Here is a 16076-nt window from a genome sequence, read left to right on the forward strand (position 1 = left end):
TCCCGCTCCCATTGTCTTCCCTCCACTCCATATTAGCATATGTAAGTGAATCCCCCATTTACTGAAGGAAGAACCCTTCTGCCTTAATCTCTTCCCATTAACCATAAACATGAACAATACGATAATCAGTTTCTGTAATCCATCACACGTATTCACAGGACATCGCCATTCATCAAGCTTTGTAAGGTCATAATTACCTACTTTAAACTATATAATGACAATCGCCCATGTGGTTGATATGCCTTTGTCTAATTCCTATTAAATATACTGTCTCTGTGGGTAAGGCAGAGATTCGTGAAGAAGAGTCTCTGCAAGAAGACACTCGGCTACTTTAGAGACACTTTGAAACTCTCGCCGGCTGTCCAATAATAAAGCTACTGCTGTTGTGCAGAAAACTTGTCTCGTCTGGATTTGTGGAACAGAATAGGCATCAACAAGGAAGGATATGAGTGATCTTCAGGGTGTGGCGTACAGACTTACTGGAGTAGTTCACTGATGAAGAAAATGCAATCACTGAATTGATTTGAAGAAATTGCGATTTTCTTTGAAGTAAACAAGTTGAATATATTTTTGATAAAGCTGTATAAGATTATAACACCTAGATATAGCAGACAAAAATATCTGTATTTGCTAGTTGATGGCACAAGAATTAAGATCAGATGTGAGGTTTTGAGAAAGTGGGAGATGAGTAAATGTCTCTGCTGTATTGGCTGGAAATATGCAGAACATGCTGCCTATTACGGTGGTGCAAGCAGAGAAGATGAATGATTGATAAAAACAATTATATCAGGTCTGAGGGAAATAAAATCTCAGATTTTGGGGTACGGATGTGGAATGAGAATGTTGGATTCTGCTACAGAGAGCTAGCTTGGATTTAATGGGCCTCTTTCTGTGCTATAATGCATTTTATTTGGACCTACTTAACTTGATCTGGTCACCGATTAAATTGTCATTGAGGTAAATCTGCTCAGTGTTCCTACTCAAACCAACACAGGCTGTCCCTCCACAGCAGGAGATGATGTTTACTGCTTTATACTGGGTTCTGGGAGGAGGGAGGGGGAGCGGTGGGTGGAGTGGTGCTAACGGTGTGTATAACAGTCTGCCAGCATTTATCTGAAATGAAAACACAAGTGCAGCCACACTAGGGACAGACTCTGGAAATGTGGTGAATGCCAGAAGGGAATTCTTTACCCATTCCCACCTGGAAACGAGCCAAACCAGACAGTCTGGGGAGAAGCTGTTCACCTGCTCTCTGTGTGTGTGTTGGACGAGGGAGATCCAGTAGATGTAGTGTACCTGGACTTTCAGAAAGCTTTTGATAAAGTCCCACACAGGAGGTTAGTGAGTAAAATTAGGGCGCATGGTATTGGGGGCAAAGTACTAGATTGGATTGAAAATTGGTTGGCTGATAGGAAACAAAGAGTAGTGATAAACGGCTCCATTTCGGAATGGCAGGCAGTGAACAGTGGGGTACCGCAGGGATCCGTGCTGGGACCGCAGCTTTTTACAATATATGTTAATGATATAGAAGATGGTATCAGCAATAACATTAGCAAATTTGCTGATGATACAAGGTTGGGTGGCAGGGTGAAATGTGATGAGGATGTTAGGAGATTACAGGGTGACCTGGACAAGATAAGTGAGTGGGCAGATGCATGGCAGATGCTGATTAATGTGGATAAATGTATGGTTATCCACTTTGGTGGCAAGAACAGGAAGGCAGACTACTACCTCAATGGAATCAATTTATGTAAAGGGGCAGTACAGAGAGATCTGGGTGTTCTTGTACACCAGTCAATGAAGGCAAGCACGCAGGTACAGCAGGTAGTGAAGAAGGCTAATAGCATGCTGGCCTTCTTAACAAGAAGAATTGAGTATAGAAGCAAAGAGGTGCTTCTGCAGCTGTACAGGGTCCTGGTGAGACCACACCTGGAGTACTGTGTGCAGTTCTGGTCTCCAAATTTGAGGGAGTGCAGCGTAGATTCACAAGGTCAATTCCTGGAATGGCGGGATTAACTTACACTGAAAGACTGAAGCGACTGGTCTTGTATACCCTTCAGCTTCGAAGACTGAGAGGGGATCTGATTGAGACGTATTTGATTATGAAAGGATTGGACACTCTGGCAGTAAGAAACATATTTCCACTGATGGGTGAGTGCTGAACCAGAGGACACAGCTTAAAAATATGGGGTAGACCATTTAGGACAGAGCTCAGGAGAAACATCTTCACCCAGAGAATGGTAGCTGTGTGGAATGCTCTGCCCCAGAGGGCAGTGGAGGCCCACTCTCTGGATTCATTTAAGAAAGAATTGGATAGAGCTCTCAAAGATAGTGGAATCAAGGGTTATGGAGATAAGGCAGGAACAGGATACTGATTAGGAATGATCAGCTATTATTATATTGAATGGCGATGCAGGCTCGAAGGGCTGAATGGCCTACTCCTGCACCTATTGTCTATTGTCTATTGTGTGTGTGTGGGGGGGCGGGCAGAGTAAGGGATTCACTCAGGCATCCATCCTGCTGAGACACCAGTGAATTTACTCATAACCACAAGTTGAAGGATTTTTGTTTCTCTTATTCACACCAAGCAATGAACAATGGTATTGGCAGTTCATAAAGTTTTTTGCATATAGAGAACTTAGTTTTGGAAATGTTCACAACATCGTTGAACATGTACAGATTCACACTGGGTAGAGACTTTTATTTTCCTTTATTCATTCACAGGATAAGGGTGTCGCTGACCCGGCAGCATTTACTGCCCATGCCTAATTGCCCAGAGGGCAGGTATGAATCAACCCCATTGCTATTTATATTGATATTAATCAACACGAATGTCAGACTAGATTAATTATCATCAAACTCAAATCTATTTGATATTCATATATTTACAATCAGTGTTCAATTCACCAAATGTAGCTGAAGGTAATAATCTTCAAGTGATTCGTACAGAGAATACATCTGAATACTTGTTCAGCAAATTAAAGCCTGCTGTGTTTAGATAGTAATAATTTTAAAAAGTAAGGTGACTTGAGAATAATGGAACAAGTTGATTGTTGGGTATCTGATAATTTTGTTTTAATCTGGAGTTAATTTAGGATTAGTTAACAAATGAACACATGGTATGGAATCCCAGCCCCATGGAGTGCACATCCAGTTCCATGTGGGAAAACCAGGACACTTCTTGTATCAGCGACAAACACAAGAACACGGAGGTGACATGGGAAATGTCAGGAACACCAGTTAATCCATGGTTAAAGTACCGCACTCACTCCTAGTCCCCACGTTGATGTGTTCTCACCAGAGAGGGTACAGAGGAGATTGATCAGAATGTTTCCATGATTGGAGAATGTCTGCTCTGAGGAAAGGTTGGATAAGTTGGGGATGCTTTCCGAGGAGGATGAGCTGAGATTTAATTGAAGTGATAAGATGCTGAGGAATCCGGATCGAGTGAATAGGAAGGAGCTATTCATAACAGAGAGGGCAGAAACTGGAGGTTTTAGATTGAAACTAATTCTCAGAAAGAAGGGGAGTGGATGATGGGGAGCAGGAACTCACTGATGGGGTGGTAGAGGCAGTAGCCAGCATCACATTAGAATAAAAGGACAAGGATGTAACTGAAACGCTAGAACATGCAGGGCTATGGACGAAAGTCTGCAGAATGGGATCATTGTGATTTATTTGACTTTTCTCCAGAATATTAAACTCAAGTCCAATTTGAGAATTTATGAATATCAGCCGACCTGAATTCCAAAAGTCAGAATAAATTTGTCAGTTAGTTACAGGACAGACCGAGGCCACTTTGTCCATCCTGTATGTGTTGGCTGTAATAGAACGATCCAGACTTTACAGCGTTCTGTACTCACCAATGACAGCAACAATTTCAGACTGTGAACTCTGTTCTCTATGTTGTTATAATCTGTTTTTTCAAAGTATTTCTTTGGCAGCTGCTCACCTTGTTTCCTTGTTTCTTTCCCAGCCCTAACTCCATTCCCTGTGGCCTTGAGGCACTACCATTTCTGCTGTTTAATTTCTCCTGCCTTCCCCCGTGTGACAGAATGTATTTTTGTCCTTGTCTCACCCCCACCTTGCTCACACCCCGTTACAATTCTGATGGTTCCCAGACATCTGTAACTATCACTGCGCCCCCTGGGTCAATGGCACGAGTTTTGAATTCTCTTCCTCCTGAGATAATCAGAAATATTTCCGGTTGCAGTTTCCCCCAGATTTTATTTTGAAAAAAAAGAGCATTTGTGTCAGAGTCAAGTATTTGTGAGCCTTCATCCACAATTCTGAGCACTTAGACATAATCTATGACTCTCCCACAGATGTGCAGGTTTACTAACATGGCCTGTAGTGTGTAGGTTAGGTGGGTTGGGCTAACCATGGTAAATGTGGGGTTATGGAGGTAGGGTCATTGCAGACTTGATGGACCGAATAGTCTCTTTGTGCACCTCAGAGATCCTGTAATTCTAACTAGTGGTGATTGTCGACACGTTTTCCTCATGCCAGGTTCATTCAGCTCAGGTACACATGCTGCCTTTGTGTTTCTGTGGGTGCTCTCTCACTCCTTTCCTTCTGTTTTACAGCAATTTCACACTGTACGTGAGGGTGAGAATAAATTTGTAAGTATAAATACTCCAACCGAAACCCGCACAGGTCAGGACCTGTTTCTGCTGCTGATGTCGCTCACAGGGAACAGGAAAATAAAGATTCAGTCATACATCTTACAAGGACACAGAGGTTACATCACCAGGAATGTCTACACAGCTTAAAACTCTTTTCTCAAGAAAAAAGGACGCTGGAGAGACAACCTGGTACAAGTAGGAAGCTTTGTGTCTATATTTTCAGAGATTTGAGGCTGAAATCATTTGGTTTGAAGCATGTTTCATTGCCCCAGGTCATCAAAAGTGCTATCTAAATGTGCCTCTTTCTTTGTGTCTTTTTGTCTGAGTTAACAATCAGATGGACAGGTCAGTCAGTGTCTGAGTGCTTTCCCAAATCCCTGATCCCAAATCTGCCTCCCCCACAGTCTCAGGTGCCTCACCACTCACTGGGTCACGGAGAAACTCTGCCATTTCAATGAGAACTGCCTTTGCTGTCAGCTCTCCTCATTCTTCTGCCTAATCCCCACTTCCCTTCATTAAATCCCAGCTGCCTCTAGTCCACCCACATGGACATGTTGAAGAGCATGACAGGAGATTGGATTGAAACTGAGAATTCAATCGCCAGAATGAAATAGGAAGAAGAAAATAAATGGGGTTTGTGGATCTCAGGGATACAGACTCCAGGCTGAGTCCTTTGTGGGCATTCCCACAGTAATACGAGACAACATTCCATGATGAGAGTTAAACCCGTGTGGCAGGAGAGGAAGCCACTGAACATTAGCAGGTTTAGTTCAAACACAGGAGATTTGTTCAGTCAGTAACAGTGTGTTAGACATGGATGTGAAATGAACAGTGAGGGGGAATGTTACCAAAGCTGCAGATGGACAACTTTCATTGGAACAGGAGGAGGCCATTCAGCCCCTCAACCCTGCTCTGCCATTCAGGATGATCATGGCTGATTTGTGGCCTAACTTGCAATTTTCAAAACCCTCCAAACTCATTAATAAACTCCTCTGCAACAGACAAAATCAATATTGAAAAACTAACGATCTGCAAATGCTGGGAAATCAGGAACAAAAACAGACATTGCTGGAAAAAGTCAGCAGATCTGGCAACATCTGTGGAGAGTGAACCTTTGGGTCCAGTGACTGGTCAGGTGACCAGCTGCAGCTGACCATTCTGCCTTTTCTGTAACACTGGAACAGGTTCTGGTGCGAGGGGAATGAGACTGTCAATAACAACTGAGAAAATAGAAGGACGTGCTCAATCAGACTAAAACCCATTTTGGTCTTTCACTTTTAATTCAACTGCAAAAATTATTCCTTATCATTTCTGAAATAGGATAATAGACCAGAAAACAACTCTTCATGTCATTGGGTCTGGGAAACTGTTTATTCTGACCTGGTCCAACGGACATGTGAATCCAGACCCTGAATAATGTGGTTGACTCTGAACCATCTCCTGTCCAGTCAGAATGGATGACAAATGCTGCCCCAGCAAGTGATGCCGTGATCCCATGAACAAACAAAACAAATCCAATCACTGTGGTTACTTGTGAACTCGCTCGTGTTTCATCAAGCTGGATATCTGAGTGAACTGCTTCCCACACTCAGAGCAGGTGAATGGCCTCTCCCCAGTGTGTATTCACTGGAGTACAGTGAGGCTGGATGGGGTACTGAACCCAGTCCCAAAGTGAGAGCTCCTGAATGGTCTCGAACTGGTCTCCTGTGACCGGGAGAGATATTCACCATCCCAGATGATACTGGGTAAAGATACCTTCAAGAGGGGTCTCGTGAGAGTAGATCAGGACAAACTGTTCACATTCAGAAAAGAATCAATAATGAGGAGGCACCGATGTAAAGGGATTGATAAAAGAAGTATATGTGACATGAGACAAAATGTTTTCATGCAGAGAAAGTTTATGGTCAGGAATGCACTGCCAAAGAGTGTGGTGGAGCCAGGTACAATGAAGAGGATAGAATTGAACAGTCATTGGAAGGGGATGAATGGGAATGTTTATGGGGTAAAGGTAAAGAATGGCATTTGGTGAGGTGATCCTTTGGAGAGCTGATGAGCCAATCAGCCTCTTTTTGTCCTTCTGTGAACATTTCATTCTGAGCCCTCTAAGGAAATATCAGAGCAGGGATTGTGAAGAGGTCAGATTGATTGAGAGTCTCTGTGAAAAAAAGTGAGACACCTATACAGAAAGACTTTGGGATGGATTGAATCAAATGTTATAAATTTGCATGGCCCCAACAGTACAGCCATTACAAATGGGAGTGATCAAGAGAGTGGAATTAGAGCAGCAAATACATCTTAAACATTGATGCAGCTAAAGGGGATGCTGGGTAAAGATACCACAGTTAGTGCTGACTTCATTCCAGATATACCAGCCAGGGAGAACATCCTTCCTGTATCTGTCCTATCGAGCTTTTGAAGAATTTTGTTCATTTCAAGTGTTTCATTTTAGATACTCCAGAGAAGACAGTTTCATGCTCTTCAATCTCTCCTGCCAGGGCAACACTGTCGTCAGAATTCAAGTCACTGGTGTGTGTAACTGGCGGCTTCATGGACTGGAACTGGCAATTGAGACTGTAAGGCTACTGTATAAAATATCTTCAATTGTATTGCCAGATTGCCAGAAGCATGAGGGGCTTTAAGAAAAAAAAACACAACTTATAGGCATTGAGTGTCAGAGCACTTCCTGTTGTGGGGGCATCCTGGTTAGATACAATCTATTGATAATTGTTAGAATTGACTTACATTAGCTCTGTAGAAGTGGTCAGAACATTATAACGGTCATTGGAGAAGCTAGCAAATTTCCCACGGGTTAAAACTTGTAAATGAAAGAATAGGTATGGGTTCTTCTGGTAAAGTGTGCAAAGTTATTCAAAATGTTCCTAATTTACTTTCAGAAACAAGTGAGAGAAAGGCACATTACTGAGGTCATTGCATTAGTCCAAATTTAGAAGTTCAGGAGGACTGATGGGAAAGCAGGTTTTGGGAGTTGTAATAATGATAGGGAAAAATTGTTTTACAGAGAGAGAGAGTTCCCAGATGGGAAACTCAGCTTTAACATCACATCAACTGCAGAGTCATCCAATTGCACAGGTCCAGATCCTTATCGGTAATATGGAAGGAGAACGCAGCATTCTCAGCCCAGACAAATCATTCCCATGTTTTGCTTGTGATCGAATATTTAACCAGTCATGTGATCTGGGAAGACACCATTATGATGGGACCAGGGCGAGGGTACGCAAAAGTGGGGATTGTGGGAAGGAATTTACCTACCCTTCCCAGTGGACACTCACTGACAGTCACACTGCGGAGAGGCCGCTCACCTGCCTCACGTATGGGAAAGGGTTTACTCGATCTTACAATCTGCTGAGACACCAGAGATAGCACAGTGGATTTAGATCCTTCACCTGCTCCATGTGTGTGAAAGGATTCATTCAAATCTCCCATCTGCGGAGACATCAGTGCATTCCCATCGGGGAGAGGCCATTCATCTGCTCAGTGTGTGGGAAAGGATTCACGCAGTGACCTGCTGAAACACCAGCGAGCTCACTCTGGGGAAAGGTCATTCACTTGTTCCCAGTGTGGGAGAAGAGATACACACAAATGCACCACCTGCTGAGACCCCAGTGAGCCCACACAGGGGAGAGACCATTCAGATGGTCAGTGTGTGAGGGGGGATTCAGTGATTCATCCTACCCCCTGAGACCCCAGCAAGCCCACACAGGGGGAGAGGCCAATCATATGGTCAGTATGTGAGAGAGGATTCAGTTATTCATCCTGTCCCCTGAGACCCAAGCGGGTTCACACTGGTTAGAAGCTGTTTCCCTATCTGTGTGACAAAGGATTTGCTGAGTCTTCAACACGACTGAGAGCCCAGTGAGTGCTCACAGGGAAGTGGTCACCCACCTGCTCCGTGTGGGGTAGAGTTCAGACATCACTGCAGGACTCTGATTCTGGAGTTACTGTCCATCAGAATCAGCACAGGACCTTGTATATGACGACACTGTTGGAGTTTTGATGTTGTGGTTGTTCATCACATGAACTGGGCTGGAGTTGACTGAATTTATATTGCCACTTTCTGAACCTCAGGGTGTCTCTCTGTGCAGTTAGTCTCCACAAACAGCAATGTGACAAAAAGCAATGATAATCTGTTTTGATTTAAATTATGATCATAGCACTGCTGCTTCACAGCACCACGTACAAGGTTGGAGTCCAGCCTTGGTCAATGTCGAGTTCCCACATTCTCCCCATGATAGTGTGGGTCCCCTCCAGGTGCTTCCTCCCACAATCCAAAGATATGCGGGTCAGGTGGGCCAGTCGTGCTAAGTTGTCCACAGTGTCCAGGAATGTGCAGACTAGGTGGATCAGCCATGGGAAATGCACTGTTGCAGGGATGGAGTGCTCTGTCTGGGATGCTCTTCGGATGGTCGGTGGGATTTGATGGGCCAATGCTCTGCTTCCACACTGTCGGGATTCTATTCCATGATTGAGGATAAAGGCTACACAGCAAAGTGTCCTTGGAGAAGGAGCATGTGCTGCGTATCAATGCTCTCGATGCTTTGAGATAGAGGTGGGCACCGCAGGGGATACAGTGCTTTATCTCCACCGCTGCCCCCTCCATACAACTCTACTTTGATTTAGTCCCTTCTCACTTTGTCACTTATAATGGTTTGCTTGGCCAGTAATGGGCTTTGTTTGGAAATATTCAATTGGTTACACAAATGATTGGTTACTGCTGGTGATGATATGTCTAGATTAGAGTGGTGCTGGAAAAGAACAGCAAGTTAGGCAGAATCCAAGGAGAAGGAAAAGCAACGTTTTGGTAAAGCCCTTTTCCTGCACTACTCTAATCTAGGCTCTGGCTTCCAGCATCTGTGGTCCTCATTTTTCTCTGCTGGTGATTATATGTTAACCAAAAGCAAAATGGCGTAATGATGATTTTGATGGTGGGAAAGTTACTGTGATAACATTTCTGGGTCGGAGAAATGGGAAAAAGAATGCTTCACAGCTCACAGAACGAGAACTGAAAAGCAGTTAAATCAAACCAAAGGTTCAGACAGGGAGGGAATATTTTCCTGGAGTTTGAGTAGCTGGAAAGTGATGGGGTCCGGGAATAGACAGGATTTTGTTTTACAGGAGGTTGAAAGTTTTAAAACTTATATTCAGACAGTTTAATTTATTTTCTTTAATTTTATTTGCTGTGCAAACAACCTTTACAACATTTTAAAACCAAAATTTACAAACCTTGTGTTAAAGATAAATGTTAAATAAAATCCATCAAACCATCCCTCACTGAAAAAAGATGTGGAAGTTCAATCTCCTGGAAGATAGCAGCAGGAGGAGACCATTCAGCCTTTCAATCCTGCTCCACCATTCAATGGGAAACAGCTGACCATCCAGCTCAGTCTCCTGTTCCTGCTGTGTTCCAATCCCCTTTCATGACTTTACCTCGAAGAACTATATCGAAGTCCTCCTTTAACTTTACTGACTTTTGTACCAGTGATGTTGCTGTGTTACTGTGTGGGTGTAGGCAGGGGTAATGTGATGGTGCTGCCTCCTGGAGGATGTACTCAGCCTCCCTCATCATCCTGCAGTAACATCAACTGGGTTTTAGCAACTCGAGACAGAAACCGTTTCCAGGATATGGGCATCACTGGCTCAGCCAGCATTTATACCCCATCTCTCGTTACCCTTGAGAAGATGGTAGTGAGCTGCTGTCTTGAACCATTCACAGTCCATTTGGTGCAGATAGACCGACAATGCTGGGAGGGAGAGTGTTGCAGGATTTTGGCCGAGAGATTCTCTATCTTTGGTTCTTCAAATGCTGGTTAACTTAATCATGATCTGCACATGATTCTGAGATTTCAGTTGCAAATCTTCACCATCTAGCACCCTGTATAAAGGAATATTTACAGATTAGAAATTCAGAACAGACAATTCTAGTTTCTCTGGAATATCCTTTTCCCCTTTCTTCCCTCAAAGCTGTAACCCTCCAGCCCACTTACTCTCTCCCACCATTCTGACTCTGCTACCCCCTAATGTACACCCTCCACATTCTCATAGCATTACTGATAAAAAGATCCATGCCACCACTTCCCGTCCCTGGTTAGACTCTGCACCCTTTCTGGGTTCACTTCCTTTCCCTTCAGTTGCTGCAAGTCAGTAATGTAACAGCAGAATGAAACAAAAGGAAACAGAAAGGGAGGTGGCAGATCCTGGACAGAAGAGGAACCTACAGTCTGGGAGAATGGGTCAGATCATTCTTCGTTCCCCATCAGTTGATTCCCACCATTACAATGAATTGGGAATAGAGAATGGTCCTCCATGCGTGTAGTGACACTTTGACCCCCCAACTGATCAATACTATGAGCAGATGCATTCCTCCTCCAGCCAATCACAGTGTGAAGTACTTTCCGCAAAGTATACTTACCCAAAGTACATGCTCCAAAACCCACCCATTTTCTGTACATGTACAGTTCTGGGTTTCCCCACACATGCGTGGTCCCTGCCTCAGGGCTTGTGGGAGTTGTAGTCCCCATGAAGCCACTGGAGCCCTGTCTCTGGGAAGTGATTATAAAGTGTAGGCTGGAGGGTTGTGTGTAGGATCCACATACAGACACACAGAACATATGGACTGTCACTGGGTTTTACTGAGACATCTGCTTCCACAACCTGATTTTTTGATGTAAAGAATATAGATTCAGCCAACTGGGGCGTGGAGTGGTTAATAGGAGGAGCAGGTTTTAAGCAGAGGTGGCTCAATTGTTAGCATTGTTGACTCACAGCGTCAGGGACCTGGATTTGATTCCAGCCTTAGGCGACTGTGTGGAGTTTACACGTTCTCTCCGTGTCTGTGCAAGTTTCCTTTGGGTACTCCAGTTTCATCTCTCAGTCCAAAGATGTGCAGGTTAAGTGGATTGGCTATGCTAAATTCCCACAGTGTCCATGCCTGTGCAGGTTAAGCCATTAACCATGGGAAATACAGGAAATGGGTGAGTCTGAATGGGATGCTCATTATAGGGTTGGTGTGGACTCCATGGACGAATACCCTGTCTCTGCACTGTAGGGACTCTATTCTATTCTCATGAAGAAGAATGTACCTATCTCAAAGTGCTGTGAATCTGGGGAATTCCTTATTCAAAATACAGTGGATGCCAGGACAATAAGCAAATTTACTGAAGAGATACAGATGTTAAATTTGCAATGAGATGAAGGGCGAGAGAGGGAGCAGGTGGGAAAAATCCAGCTGAGACCGAGGTGAGCTCAATCATTATGGTATTAAATGGTGGAGCTGGTTCAAAGGGCTGCATTGCCTCTCCTGGGCTGAGGGCTTATCTTTTTACGGTAATAACTGGAAAGCTGAATCCAAAACTCACTACCTTCACCAAAGGAGATTTTCGGAAAAAGCAGGATAGTCAGGTGGATGAGATAGTGAGGAAGCGTGTGGGAGATAATGATTTTGCAATTTTAAATTGAGGTGAGTTAAAAATCACAACAACAGGTTATAGTCCAGCAGGTTTAATTGGATCATGATGAAGGAGCGACACTCCGAAATCTAGTGTGCTTCCAATTTAACCTGAGGGACTATAACCTGGCGTTGTGTGATTTTAAAATTTTTGTACACCCCAGTCCAACACCGGCATTTCCAAATCATGTGAATGGAGGGGAGACAGTGATGTATGGTTTTAGACTGTGTAGTACATTCACACTGTCCAGAATATTCTACATAGAACATAGAACATAGAACATAGAACAATACAGCACAGAACAGGCCCTTCGGCCCACGATGTTGTGCCGAACTTCTAACCTAGATTAAGTACCCATCCATGTACCTATCCAAATGCCGCTTAAAGGTCGCCAATGATTCCGACTCTACCACTCCCACGGGCAGCGCATTCCATGCCCCCACCACTCTCTGGGTAAAGAACCCACCCCTGACATCTCCCCTATACCTTCCACCCTTCACCTTAAATTTATGTCCCCTTGTAACACTCTGTTGTACCCGGGGAAAAAGTTTCTGACTGTCTACTCTATCTATTCCTCTGATCATCTTATAAACCTCTATCAAGTCAACCCTCATCCTTCGCCGTTCCAACGAGAAAAGGCCGAGAACTCTCAACCTATCCTCGTACGACTTCCTCTCCATTCCAGGCAACATCCTGGTAAATCTTCTCTGCACCCTCTCCAAAGCTTCCACATCTTTCCTAAAGTGAGGCGACCAGAACTGCACACAGTACTCCAACTGTGGCCTAACCAAAGTCCTGTACAGCTGCAACATCACTTCACGACTCTTGAATTCAATCCCTCTGCTAATGAACGATAATACTCCATAGGCCTTCTTACAAACTCTATCCACCTGAGTGGCAACCTTCAAAGATCTATGTACATAGACCCCAAGATCCCTCTGTTCCTCCACCTGACTAAGAACCCTACCATTAACCCTGTATTCCGCATTCTTATTTGTTCTTCCAAAATGGACAACCTCACACTTGGCAGGGTTGAACTCCATCTGCCACTCCTCAGCCCAGCTCTGCATCATATCTAAGTCTCTTTGCAGCCGACAACAGCCCTCCTCACTGTCCACAACTCCACCTATCTTCGTATCATCTGCAAATTTACTGACCCACCCTTCGACTCCCTCATCTAAGTCATTAATAAAAATTACAAACAGCAGAGGACCCAGAACTGATCCCTGCGGAACTCCACTTGTAACTGGGCTCCAGGCTGAATATTTACCATCTACCACCACTCTCTGCCTTCGACCGGTTAGCCAGTTTTCTATCCAATTGGCCAAATTTCCCTCTATCCCATGCCTCCTGACTTTCCGCATAAGCCTACCATGGGGAACCTTATCAAATGCCTTACTAAAATCCATGTACACGACATCCACTGCTCTTCCCTCATCCACATGCTTGGTCACCTCCTCGAAGAATTCAATAAGACTTGTAAGGCAAGACCTACCCTTCACAAATCCGTGCTGGCTGTCCCTAATCAAGCAGTGTCTTTCCAGATACTCATAAATCCTATCCCTCAGTCCCCTTTCCATTACTTTGCCTACCACAGAAGTAAGACTAACAGGCCTGTAATTCCCGGGGTTATCCCTATTCCCTTTTTTGAACAGGGGAACAACATTCGCTACTCTCCAGTCCCCTGGTACCACCCCCGTTGCCAGTGAAGACGAGAAGATCATTGCCAACGGTACTGCAATTTCCTCTCTTGCTTCCCACATAATCCTAGGATATATCCCGTCAGGCCCGGGGGACTTGTCTATCCTCAAGTTGTTCAAAATGTCCAACACATCTTCCTTCCTAACAGGTATCTCTTCTAGCTTACCAGTCCATTTCACACTCTCCTCTTCTACAATACGGTCCCTCTCGTTCGTAAATACTGAAGAGAAGTACTTGTTCAAGACCTCTCCTATCTCTTCCGACTCAATACACAGTCTCCCACTACTGTCCTTGATCGGACCTACCCTCGTTCTCGTCATTCTCATGTTTCTCACATACGCATAAAATGCCTTGGGGTTATCCTTGATCCTATCCGCCAACGATTTTTCATGCCCTCTCTTAGCTCTCCTAATCCCTTTCTTCAGGTCCCTTCTGGCTATCCTGTATCCCTCCACTGCTCTGACTGAATCCTGTTTCCTCAACCTTATGTAAGCCTCCTTCTTCCTCTTTACCAGACATTCAACCTCTCTCGTCAACCAAGGCTCCCTCACACGACCATTTCTTTCCTGCCTGATAGGTACATACATATCATGGACACGTCGTATCTGCTCTTTGAAAAAGTTCCACATTTCCACCACATCCTTCCCTGACAGCCTATGCTCCCAACGTATGCTCCTCAAATCCTGCCTTACAGCATCGTAATTTCCCTTCCCCCAATTATAAAATCTACCTTGTTGTGCGCACCTATCTCTCTCCATAACCAAGGTGAAAGTCACAGAATTGTGGTCACCATCACCAAAATGTTCACCCACTAACAGGCCCTCCACTTGTCCCGGTTCATTACCGAGTACCAAATCCAATATGGCCTCCCCTCTGGTTGGACAATCTACATACTGCGTTAGAAAAGCTTCCTGGACACACTGCACAAACACCGCCCCATCCAATCTACTTGATCTAAAGAGCTTCCAATCAATATTTGGGAAGTTGAAGTCGCCCATGACTACGACCCTGTGGCTTCTGCACCTTTCCAAAATCTGTTTCCCAATCTGTTTCTCCACATCTCTGCTGCTATTGGGGGGCCTATAGTAAACACCCAACAAGGTGACTGCACTTTTCCTATTTCTGACTTCAGCCCATACTACCTCCAGAGGCAGATCCCCCTCAAACTTCCTTTCTGCAGCCGTTATACCATTTCTAATTAGCAATGCCACCCCCCCTCCTTTTTTCCCACCCTCCCTAATCTTACTGAAACACCTGTAACCAGGAACCTCCAACAGCCATTCTGTTGTGAATATCTATCCTGTACTTTATTACAAAGCCAAGGTCTCTGACAATGAAAACCAAAACACCCAGGTAACATCGCCTCACCTCATAATCTGATAAAAGACTTGTGTTAAGTATGATTGAATTTAGAATACAGTTGGAAAGCGGGAAGATTAAATCCAATCCCAAGATCCTGTGCTTAAACAAAGGAGACTACAATAGGATGAGGCAGGAGTTGGCTAATATAGACTGGAAGCAAAGACTTTAGGGTGGGACAGTTGACAGACAGTGGAGGAATATCAAAAAAATTTTCAAACTGCTCAGCAAAAGTATATATCAGTGAAAACAAAGGACTGTAGGAAAAGAAGAAATCTGTCATGGGTGGCTAAGGAAATAAGGGAGTTTATCAAATTGAAATAGAAAGCATACAAATTGGCAAAGGCCAAGGAGAATCTAGGAGATTAGAAAAACTTTAAAGATCCACAGAAAGCTAGATGGGATTGAGTAGCTATCCCCAGGGTCAGAATAGCAGTTTACACTGCTAGAGGGGAACCTATTATGTGGGGAACATATGGCCTCTGTAATTGTTGAAGCACTTAACTGTTACCATAGAGATAATCCTGATCAAGTTCAAACTCACAGCACACTGCAAAAGCTTATAGTCCAACAGGTTTATTTGGAAGTACAACTTGGTGATGTGTGGTTTTTAAACTTTGCCTACCCCAGTCCAACACCAGTTCTTCAACATCAGAATCCTGACAGACAGCCCCACTGAAACTGAAGTGCCTGTCAGAGACCTTACTGAGCCACAGGGGTGTGGGGGAGGGGTATGTGATTTCACACAAAGTGTTGAGCTGAACTCGACTTTTTAACTGCCGTTGCTATGGAAATAATATTGAGAGACAGCCTCCATTCAAAACCACAAAGGTATAAGAATGGGAGTGGCACATCGGACAGGCGGGGGGTTACCTGATGCTGCCTGGAGGTGTTTTGCATGTACACTATCAAGGTACCTGCCATGTCT

The 16076-nt window shown here is 44.2% G+C and overlaps 1 long non-coding RNA gene across 1 annotated transcript in view; it reads right to left on the reverse strand.

The window, feature by feature from the left end:
• Window positions 1-9119: 9119 nt before the first annotated feature.
• The window catches only part of LOC148142303 (uncharacterized), a 32402-nt gene continuing 25445 nt past the window's right edge, over window positions 9120-16076 (reverse strand). The window contains exon 5 of the long non-coding RNA XR_015752061.1: window positions 9120-10515. This is a non-coding gene — a long non-coding RNA (uncharacterized LOC148142303). The remainder of the gene's footprint in view (window positions 10516-16076) is intronic.

This window comes from Chiloscyllium plagiosum, unplaced genomic scaffold (assembly GCF_037043375.1).
Source record: "Chiloscyllium plagiosum isolate Xiang-an unplaced genomic scaffold, Cpla_swu_hap1 HiC_scaffold_29, whole genome shotgun sequence".
Taxonomy (NCBI): domain Eukaryota; kingdom Metazoa; phylum Chordata; class Chondrichthyes; order Orectolobiformes; family Hemiscylliidae; genus Chiloscyllium; species Chiloscyllium plagiosum.